A 9975-nucleotide genomic window follows, 5' to 3' on the forward strand; every position below is an offset into this window, starting at 1 on the left:
TCAATTGACTTCACATCTTTGAAGTTCTGCTCTATTCTTTGGGTATTTCATCACTAAGTCGCTTTTACAAGAATACTTTTTCTGGCTCTGCTTCAAAGGAACCCGGCCTAAGACAAGGTACTTCAATCAAAATAACAGTCTTCTGCCTGCCTTTGAGATGCAGAAGTTAATCCAACACTTAATTTGCCAGATGATAAAACTGAGATCCTGAGAGGTTAACTGAATTACTCAGTAAGATGCAAATCTGATCTTGAACCTGGATAAGATTCAAAGCCTTTTCCCTTTCCACAGCAGTATTTCTGTTGATTGCCCAGGCTATCTCTTACAGTAGTAGGACTCACACTGCTTTGTTGCCATATCTCACCACCCTCTTATCTGGCCTGGCTGGAGAAGGGTAGGCCTGGTCAGGAAAATGAGAATAAGATAACCATCAATGGGATCTTAGATGGTCACAATAAACTAGAAATGGCACTCTGGAGGTGTCCCTTCAGCTCCAGCAGTGTGCACAGCTCTAACCTAGCATTTCTCTTGGAGCTAGGCATATCAATCTGATGTCTGGATATTTCTAGTTATCCCTCAATTCCAAAGATGGTACAAATTATGTTTCATCAAATATTGACCATTCTATCAAAGTTCATTTGGGCGCATCTCAAACTCCTAGTCCCTTTTCTAGCCATGACTGGTGCTAGTGAAAGTGAGGTATATGCCTCTCTCAAAGTACCAGGTTTACTTGCATTTACTCTGTTCTAGTCTTAAATGGACTTTGAGAGATGGAGAGTACTTAATGGACAGAACAAGGGGATGGAGCCCAGCACTGATGGGAAAGATTATGACTCATTTGCAGGGAATGAACAATCGTGCAGTAAGCATGCTTGTTGATGTCCACCTCATTCCACAAATCCAATTGCCAGGCAGGCTTTGTGCAACATATGATATGTCTCAAAGCCAGAAGGGGCTGGACTTCATATGCGTGGGCTGGTCTGGGTCTGGGAGACCCTTTGGTAATTTGAGACAGGAGAAAGTATTTAAAAAGTCACTCTGGGCCAGGAGCAGTGGCTCACGTCTGTAATCTCAGCATTTGGGGAAGCTGAGGTTGGCATATATCTTGACCCAGGAGTTTGAGACCATTTTGGGCAGCATGGTGAGACCCCATCTCTCCTAAAAACACAAAAAATTAGCTGGATGTGGTGGTGTGGGCCTGTGGTCCCAGCTACTCGGGAGGCTGAAGTGGGAGGATCACCTGAGCCCAGGAAGTTGAGGCTGCTGTGAGCCATGATTGTGCCACTGCACTCCAGCCTGGGTTACAGGAGCGAGACCCTTCTCAAAAACAAATGTGCTGGTAGCCAATGTGGAGAAGTAACTAGAAAGATTTATGGATGTTCTTTGCTGTCCAGTCACAGCAGACCTGTATCAAGCAAACTTTATGAACCTTCCCAGATTCTCTTGATTCCACCCACTTCCTGGACTCACAGCAGCTTGTTCTGCTCAGCTCGACTAACAACCCTAGGATCCACCTGAGGCCAACCAGTCACTTGCTCTAAGAATGCCAGAGTTGCCACCTCATAGCCAGGCTGACCAGCTGCATGCCTGGAGTTTCCGGCTGCACTTGATATTTCTAGTCTAGGGTAAATCATCACAGCCGAGGATATGGGGTCTGGCTGCCTAAGTAGCTGAAAGAGGATCCAGATGACACAACTTCTGTATGGCAAATTTTGACCAAGAGAAAATAGGACATGGGAGGTCACTGGGGAGATAAAATCTATTCCATCATAAATTGTCAGGTGCAGTTTTTTCTCATGGCTTCTCCGGAGAAGTCCCACATGCCATGCAACACGTGCCAAGCAATATGCTGTGTCTCCAGTTTATCATAAAGCAGTTGCCAGCATGACCATGTATCACTTCACATTGCTTCGGTACTTCCTTGCCTCACATCGCTTCTGCCTCATCCTTGCTGCCCTAGTTCTGCACTCTAATTAAATCGTCACAATTTTAACTCTTGTTTCGGGCTCTGCTCTCTAGGGAACACTGGCTCACTTAATTTTAGGCATGTTCTGCCTGCTCTTGGTTTGGTGAATTTCCCACCTACCCTTCATTAACACTTTTTTTTTTTTTTTTTTGAGCCTTTTCCATGACAATGACTGCCCCCTTTCTGGCAAACTGAGTCAATTCCCACTTTTATATGACTTTATAAGACTTTGGAATCTCATATCTCTTAGCACTTCACATTTATTGGCTTTGGTATCTAACAAAGTATGACATGTCTCATGCTCTGACTTCCCCCATTCACTTAATCAGGTCAACCCTTACTATGAGAAGCTCAGATATATTGTTTGTTTTACAAGCATCATCCACAATGATTAGCCTAGGTCTGTTGCTCAAATATTTATAAAATAAGTGTGGGGCAAGAATGAATGAATCTAGTCAGTTACTCCAGTTGGCTAACTGGGTTTCCTGGAACCATCTTAAAAGGAGCTGGAGTAGTTTCATGTAATTAGGGCAGCTGGCTCAGGAGCAGGGAGGATCAAACAGATTTTAACGTAGGAATAATTGGGTGGTTCAGAGCACCAGCCAAGGGCAGCTCTTATATAGGCATTGAGTATGGTTACATGTGAATAAATGCTGCCCCTTTAAGATGACAAAGCAATGCTTCCCAGACAACCCTCCTCTGACCTTAGAGTGCTGTCTTGGCTGTTTGAGGTTAAATAAGGGCTCTTAATATTTACAGTCCCAAAGGAAGGTGATGTTTTAATGGGCCATAATGAAACGAAAGCTGCTCAGGGGCAGGGGTTATTTGATTATCTCAACTTCCAAGACCCACATGCTAGGTGCTCAGTGACTGTTTCTTGAGTTAATGACTATCAGAAGACTCCACGGACCAAATTTTAAAATGGTTTCCAACAGGCTTATTTGTATACACAATTTCTAGTATAGTGTTTAATTAAATTGCCTAGGGACCATTATATGCACAGTCAAAGCTCATTCTTTTTACTAAGGGAATTTACGATACTCTGTGATAGATGGATCTCTAAAACTGACAGGGAAAAAGTTAATGTAAATATTCACAACCCCTTTGCTTCAGTCATACTCTCTCCCTCTGTCACATATCCTTTCCAGGAGAATTCAGTCTTTATCAGCTTAGTTCCTGAACCCTCTGTTTTGCAGAATTTGGTTAATTAGCATGGGAGAGAATTGAGGCACTGCATGACCAGGGCAATAATTTATATTGGAGAAGGCAAGCATTTAATGGCAGAAGAGAAACTAACATATCCAGAGAGTAAGTTAGATGTGAGCCACTGAAGGTCCAGGTTTGAAAATATGGAAAGTCTGGAACAAGGGAAGAGACTGCCAAGCATCTCTGCATGTGAGAGAAATGGGAATCTCTAGAACATGTGGCAACATATAGAACCTCTACCTTTTGCATTTTTGAAATATTTCTAAAAATGTGAAATAATTACTGACTTTCTTTTTTTCTTAAATGTGACATTCTTCTAAGGCTGAACCACTAAGGCAACTCAACTTTATTTGGATTATAATTAATCTTAATTCTACCAGAGAATTCAGAATCATGACTGGTTTTAAGGTGGTTTTTAATCAGTACCCACTATCTCAGAGAAAGTAACCTATTATGAGATACTGATATGTACATTAGACTGATATGTACATCAGATATCAATTTCTTCTAAAATGAGAGCTAAGATTTATCACTATTTTTTAAGTGACAATACAATGAATGGGTTCTTCTTGTGGACCTAATTCTTTTAACAAGGTTAGTATTTTTGAGTGTGAATATTTCAACATGATTATTAAAATACAGAATACCTACCCTATGCTCAGTGGGATTTGTGATGTCCTTAGCCAAAAGCAATATAATTGGCTAGAGCTGACTTAGCAGAAACATTTGCTTAATCCTCTTAACCTTCTCACTAATAAACTGTCCAGTGATCTAACAAGGGGGCCAAGATATCCAGGTGCCTCCCATCACAGGGCTAATTGTTAATATTTTTCAGTTACTTTGGTCCCATATAGCAACATAAGAACTGAGTGGGAGATTCTACATATCATCTTATTGGTCAATGACTTCTCTGACAAGCAATTGAAAATGGAAAAAACATGTTTTAAAGTCCAATTAGCCAAGGAGTTTCTTTTTTTTTCTTCATTATGGATTTAGAAGTTTTGAAAAGTCTTTTGGAAGATTTCCCGTTAGCTAGCATTTCTACCAAAAAAAGTAAGTGTGACAAAGCAGACATTTCAGTAATTATATAATCTGTTGACTGGACTTTGGAATTAAGCATTTGCAGAGCCTGGAATAGTGCACAGCAGAAAGATAGAGATAGGAGTAGCAACATTCTAAAGCTAGTCTGGAGGAACATAAGTGTGGGAGGGTAAGAATAAAGAACTTGGCACAGGGCATTCCCTCCACCACTGCCCAGAAACCAAATCCCCTAACTCTTTACCCGCTGGCAGGTCACCCATCTGCCTCCCACTTGCTTTGTCTACTTACTTCCCACGTCTTTAAGATCTCTGCTTAGTTGTCACTTCCTCTGGGACCTTCCATCTCAGATCAAACATGTCTGTGATATACTTTTTTATGGTACTGATTGTAGTCCTTGTCTTACATTTGTCATGTATGACTCATCTGCCAGTCTCTAAGCTCCATAAGGGCAAGAGTTCTTCTCCCACTATGTCACAGTGCCACAAGCAGTAAGGACTCATTTTGCTGAATGAAATTGATTCTCTAAGCCTACATTTCCCTACTTTTTAAAAGGAAGATTTTTAAGAAACTACTCAGCACTAATGTGATGACTACTTAGTTTTCAAGGAAGACATTCATCTGCTCTAGGGCATACCAGCTTTCTACGTCTAAAAGATGCTCTGTGTCCTTCAGAATTTACAGAGCAACACTAAGACAGGCCTGATGCCTTGATTTCTCATGAGAGGGCTTCAAACACCGATATTTGCTCGGGATCAGAGGCTTGCTGCTAAAACCCATTTGGGGCTGTTTTGGAAATGCGGACTCACTGAAGCCCTGTTGGCTTTAAAATATCACTCTGTGCAGGATGTTGCATGGATGCTGATAGAAATAGATCTAACATTTTTTTAAACCCCAAACATGCTCAAACGAACCTTAGATTAGAATCTCAAATGGCTGTTTTCTTAGTTTCTTTCAACCTTTTTTTTTCCTCTTGGCATGTCAGTGACTAATAAATTGCAGCTAAGCTTGAGTTTATACTAGCTTATAGGTGATTACACTGGACAAGTCGTTTTCCCAAACCCTAGGGCCCCTTGGAAAATGAAATAACCCACATATGGAAGGAATCAGCCAACAGAGGGGCCTCTACCTACCCGCATTCTCTAGCTGCTGAAACTGTGTTTTGATAAGATAAGAGGAAACAGGGCAAGAAGGAACTTAGTGTCCTGGAAACTGAACTATAGCTCTTGTTGCTGTAAAGCCCTCACCAAACGGGTCAGCTAGGCCTGAGTGACTGTGTTGCAGTATTGCTGAGTTTCATCCGAACTTAATGTTTAGTCTCCATCCCATCCCTACCTACCTTTATTACCTTTTACCCGCTACCATGACACTGTTACCAGCGACCATATATTTCGAAGTCCCATGAGAATCTGTTTCAGTGCTTTGGTCCTGATATTTTCATGACTGTATGCATTTTCATTGGACTAGATATTTTGATATTTGCCTTCTATAACAAGATCCCTGGAATCACACACAGGGTAGGAGTGCAGCCCTCAAAGCTGATGGCAGCGGCGGGGGGGTGGGGGGAGGGGAGGCGGATGGTCAACAGAGAGGAGTAAAGCCACCCCAGTGTAACAGGGCAGCTAGTAGTACAGGCCTGGCCAGTTGTTGACAGGGAGAAAGCAGGATCAACTTTTTAGATCTTCTGACCTTTCAAAATGCTGAATGCCCAAACTTCTGTGGGAAATATTCTAATTTTTTAAATGTCTATAACTAATTTAAAGTATGAGTATGCCAAGAAACAAACACAAAACTCCGTTTGTCTATGGGCCTCATTGGGCCACAGCTTGCCACGTTGTTTCAATCTTTTCCTAAAATCTCAAGGTTTTATCCCTGTTCATGAATCTCCCCCTGCACGAATACCATGTTATCAAATCTTGTGACAACTTTGTGAGATAGCTCATCATGTCCTCACTTTTAATTTGAGGACACCAAGGCTCAGCTGTTGCCAATTCATCCCTGGTTATAAATTTCAGACTAGATTTCGGGTTTGAAAAGAATTATTTCAGATCCCCATGTCTCTGCCATTTGTCCTGTTATGTCATTATCTGAAACAAATCATGCCCCCTCTACATTTAAGACACTACAATGGCGGCCCCTCAAATCTATAAAAAGTGAAATAAGTCTTAATGTGGAGTTATTTACCTACAAGAATTGGGAGTCTCGGGTGAAAAACAGTGAGAAGTAGACTCAAAAAGAGTAAGAAACAGTCAAATGCCTAGTGGCCAAATGGACACAAGACTGAAGAATAAGAATGTTGAAATACTTGAGTTGGTGTTGTGATTGCTACCGTTAAAAACTTTGTTCAATTAAACTCCTAATTCAGCTAAAGAACAATTTGTGAGTTGGGCGGCCTCCTGAGCCAGAGTAGGCTCAGAGACCCCAGTACAGCCCTGTGATGGAAGAAGATTTATGGTCAGAAAAAGGAAAGTGACTTACAGAAATGGCTGGATTGGTTATAGCTCAGCATTTGCCTTATTTGAACAAGGTTTGAACAGTTGACCATCTTTTAGATTGGCCAAAACTTGGTGACTGGCACAAGAGTAGGCTACAGTCTATTTACAACTATTTAGGTTACAGTTCATGATGTGCAGAGAAACATTTAGGCCGAAATTAAAATATGCAAGGAGGAAGCTTTAGGCTAAACTTGATTTGACACTACAATTTGAGACCCTTCTCTTTTCCAGTTATTTAGGAAAAGTCTGATGCTAGATAGCTGATGTCAGTGGCATTTAGAGGAGTGAAGCATGGGGTGGTTTTCAGTGTAGGAATTATGCAATGTGAAGAAAACGTGTGTGAGAGCCAGGCATTGATGAAATGGTCTAATTCATTAGAATCAGGAACCCATAGCCATTGTAACCAGGAAAAATATAAACCTCTTCAGAACCCTCCCATTCAAGATCTCAAGTTTTAGAAGGGCAGCGAGTTTCTCATCTTGTTTAAGCTAAAAAATGTTGACTCCCAAGGAGCAGGATGACTCATTGTGTCTGCATTATACCTGGAAATAAAAGGTTTCCATAACCACTCCCCACTCATGACAAGCAAAACGAATTGCTTTGGTGTGTGTTCCCATTGCACTTTGTTTTATATGCATTATATTGTAACTATATAATCCTGATAGAAGAGAATGAATCATTATCCCCATGTCTCTAGTACCTATCATGATAGGATACAAATGCTCAGTAATAACTTGATGTTTTTAAAATCCTACCAATCTCCAAATTAGTAGCCGTTTATATTGTGTCTGATTCAATCCATTGTGTTTATACTTAATATCCTTTTGTAACTCTGAGTTTAATTTGCCAGAAGGTACTAATTTTATTGCTTCCAAAGTGGTCACTTTTTCTGTTTATATGACACTTAATGTTTCAATTTTCTTTCAGACCCCTTTGCAGACAACCAGTCAGAATACACACTTGGTAACATAAACCCAAATTAATTTGCACAGTTTTGCTTGACTGGGCTTTTTTCTCAAAGTCACGCTCCATGAAAAATTCTAACCAGGTGAGCCTTGGCAAAGCAGCTGTTTCTCCCACAGTATATAAGGGAGGAATCCTCAAGGCATGAGCCTAAGAGGAGGCAGGTGATTGTCTGGCTTACTTGGGGTCTTCGTCTAATATTGACTTTTAATTATGAAGGCCAAATGTTTGTTTTCTTATGGGATCCATTTCTGCCCCATGGTATTGACACAGTTGCAAAATGAAACCTGTTTACGTTTTTAAACGGGGTAGATAAGTTTATATTACAGTAATACATTCTGAGTGTCAGCCCTTGGAAACTCGGATCCTATGTCTGTCTTGTATGAGTTTCTAACTAAATGTCCTACATGTCTTCATCAATCTACTTAGGTTTTCATTATACTTTGCAAGTTCACTAAAAATATATTAGAGATGCCATCTATTTTTGAAAACTCTTTGGAAATATATATATATATATATATAATACCTTCTGTGTGCTTATTCATTTAATATTAGGTCTGGCACAAAGAAGGGGTCCTTAATTTGTCAAGTGCTAAGCATTCAATGAAGAACAAAAAGGCCTGGCTCCTACCTCAAGAACTTTCATCTTATGGATCACAGGCAAAAATAGGCCATTACAAGAAAGGGTGTTAAGTGCTTACAGTAGCAACAGTCAGGAGGTATTTGGACCCAGAAATCCTACTTCTAGAAATCTATCCTAAGGAAATACTGTGTAAATCATGTCTGCATTTCAGATATGATTTGTTCACTCAGCAAACATTATTGGCAGACCAAATTCATGCCAATATGGTTCACCTAGTGCATTGCTTCACTGTGAAAACACTGTGGAAAGAGTAGAAAAACTGTATTTAGCCAATTTGCTATAATAAAAATAATAGAAAACACAATGTGTTAGCAATTCTGTGCCAGGCAAAGTTTAAAGCACTTAATCTGAATTAACATTCTCTCAAACTGTATGAAGATTATTACTATGATCTATTTTATATGTAAGAAAACTGACACTGTCTGGGAGCAGTGGCTCATGCCTATAATCCCAGCATTTGGGAGGCCGAGGCAGGTGGATCACCTGAGGTCAGGAGTTCATGACCAGCCTGACTAACATGGTGAATCTCCATCTCCACTAAATACAAAAAAATTAGCTGGAAGTGGTGATGACGCATGCCTGTAATCAGAGCTACTTGGAAGGCTGAGACAGGAGAATCACTTATACCTGGGAGGCGGAGGTTGCAGTGAGCCGAGATAGTGCCATTGCACTCCAGCCTGGGCAGCAAGAGTGAAACACTCCATCTCAGAAAACAAACAAACAAACAAACAAACAATAAAACATTAAAAAGTTAAATGATTTGTCCAAGGTTACATAAGAAGTCATTTGACAGGTAGTGTGGCTTGAGAGTCTGCCTTATGTTACAGCCATTAGAAATGTTTATGTACTTTATACTGATATAGAAAGGCTTATGATATTCAGAGTTGGATACATACTACTTATCTTAGCCTGAGTTCTCCTAGAAAGCACAGACTCAGATAAGGGCTTGCTAGCATGCAATTTATTGGGGAAAGTTATTTCAAGAAAGAGAGGAGTTTTGGAGATAGAAACAGTAAGACAGAAAAAGAGGAAAGCCAATGCAAGGATGCACCATCCATTTCATCACTGAACAGCCGGGGCTCAATCCCACTGGGACCTCTGAGGAGCTGTATAGAATGTGCCTCAGAATTATCCACTCAGTAGATGGAACTGGGGGGCAGGGGAAGATATAACCACTGATTCCATTCCTCATTGGTGAAGGGTTACTCATGGGTATCACCCCTCTCTATGTCCAGGTCAGCCTAAGCATGAGCATTGAGTGAGTACCCATCGACCTAACTCTGAGGTGCCAGGGAAGACCTAGGGCAGAAAGCAGGAAACAGGAGCTGTTGAGAGTTAATGGGTGAAATGAAAGGAAAGCCAAGAAGACAGGAGGCAGAGCAAAAAACATTTAATACCGTCCATCCTTTCCACCAGTCATGCCCATCACTATTTCTACTCCATTTCAGCCTTTGAGGTTACTCACTGCAATCGCCACAAGACTTAGTACAGGTGGATTAATCAAGATCCAATCTCCTCTATTACAGGTAGTCCCCAGGTTGTAATTGACAGTCAACACCTCCCTCCACTCTACCCATCCTTGTTTCCCTCCTGTTCAGCTTGCACCTGGGGAGGCCTAGGGTACTTATTTAGTAGAGCAATCCAGATTCTCTTTATCTAAAGAC

Source organism: Symphalangus syndactylus, chromosome 19, assembly GCF_028878055.3.
Source record: "Symphalangus syndactylus isolate Jambi chromosome 19, NHGRI_mSymSyn1-v2.1_pri, whole genome shotgun sequence".
In the NCBI taxonomy this organism is placed as follows: Eukaryota; Metazoa; Chordata; class Mammalia; order Primates; family Hylobatidae; genus Symphalangus; species Symphalangus syndactylus.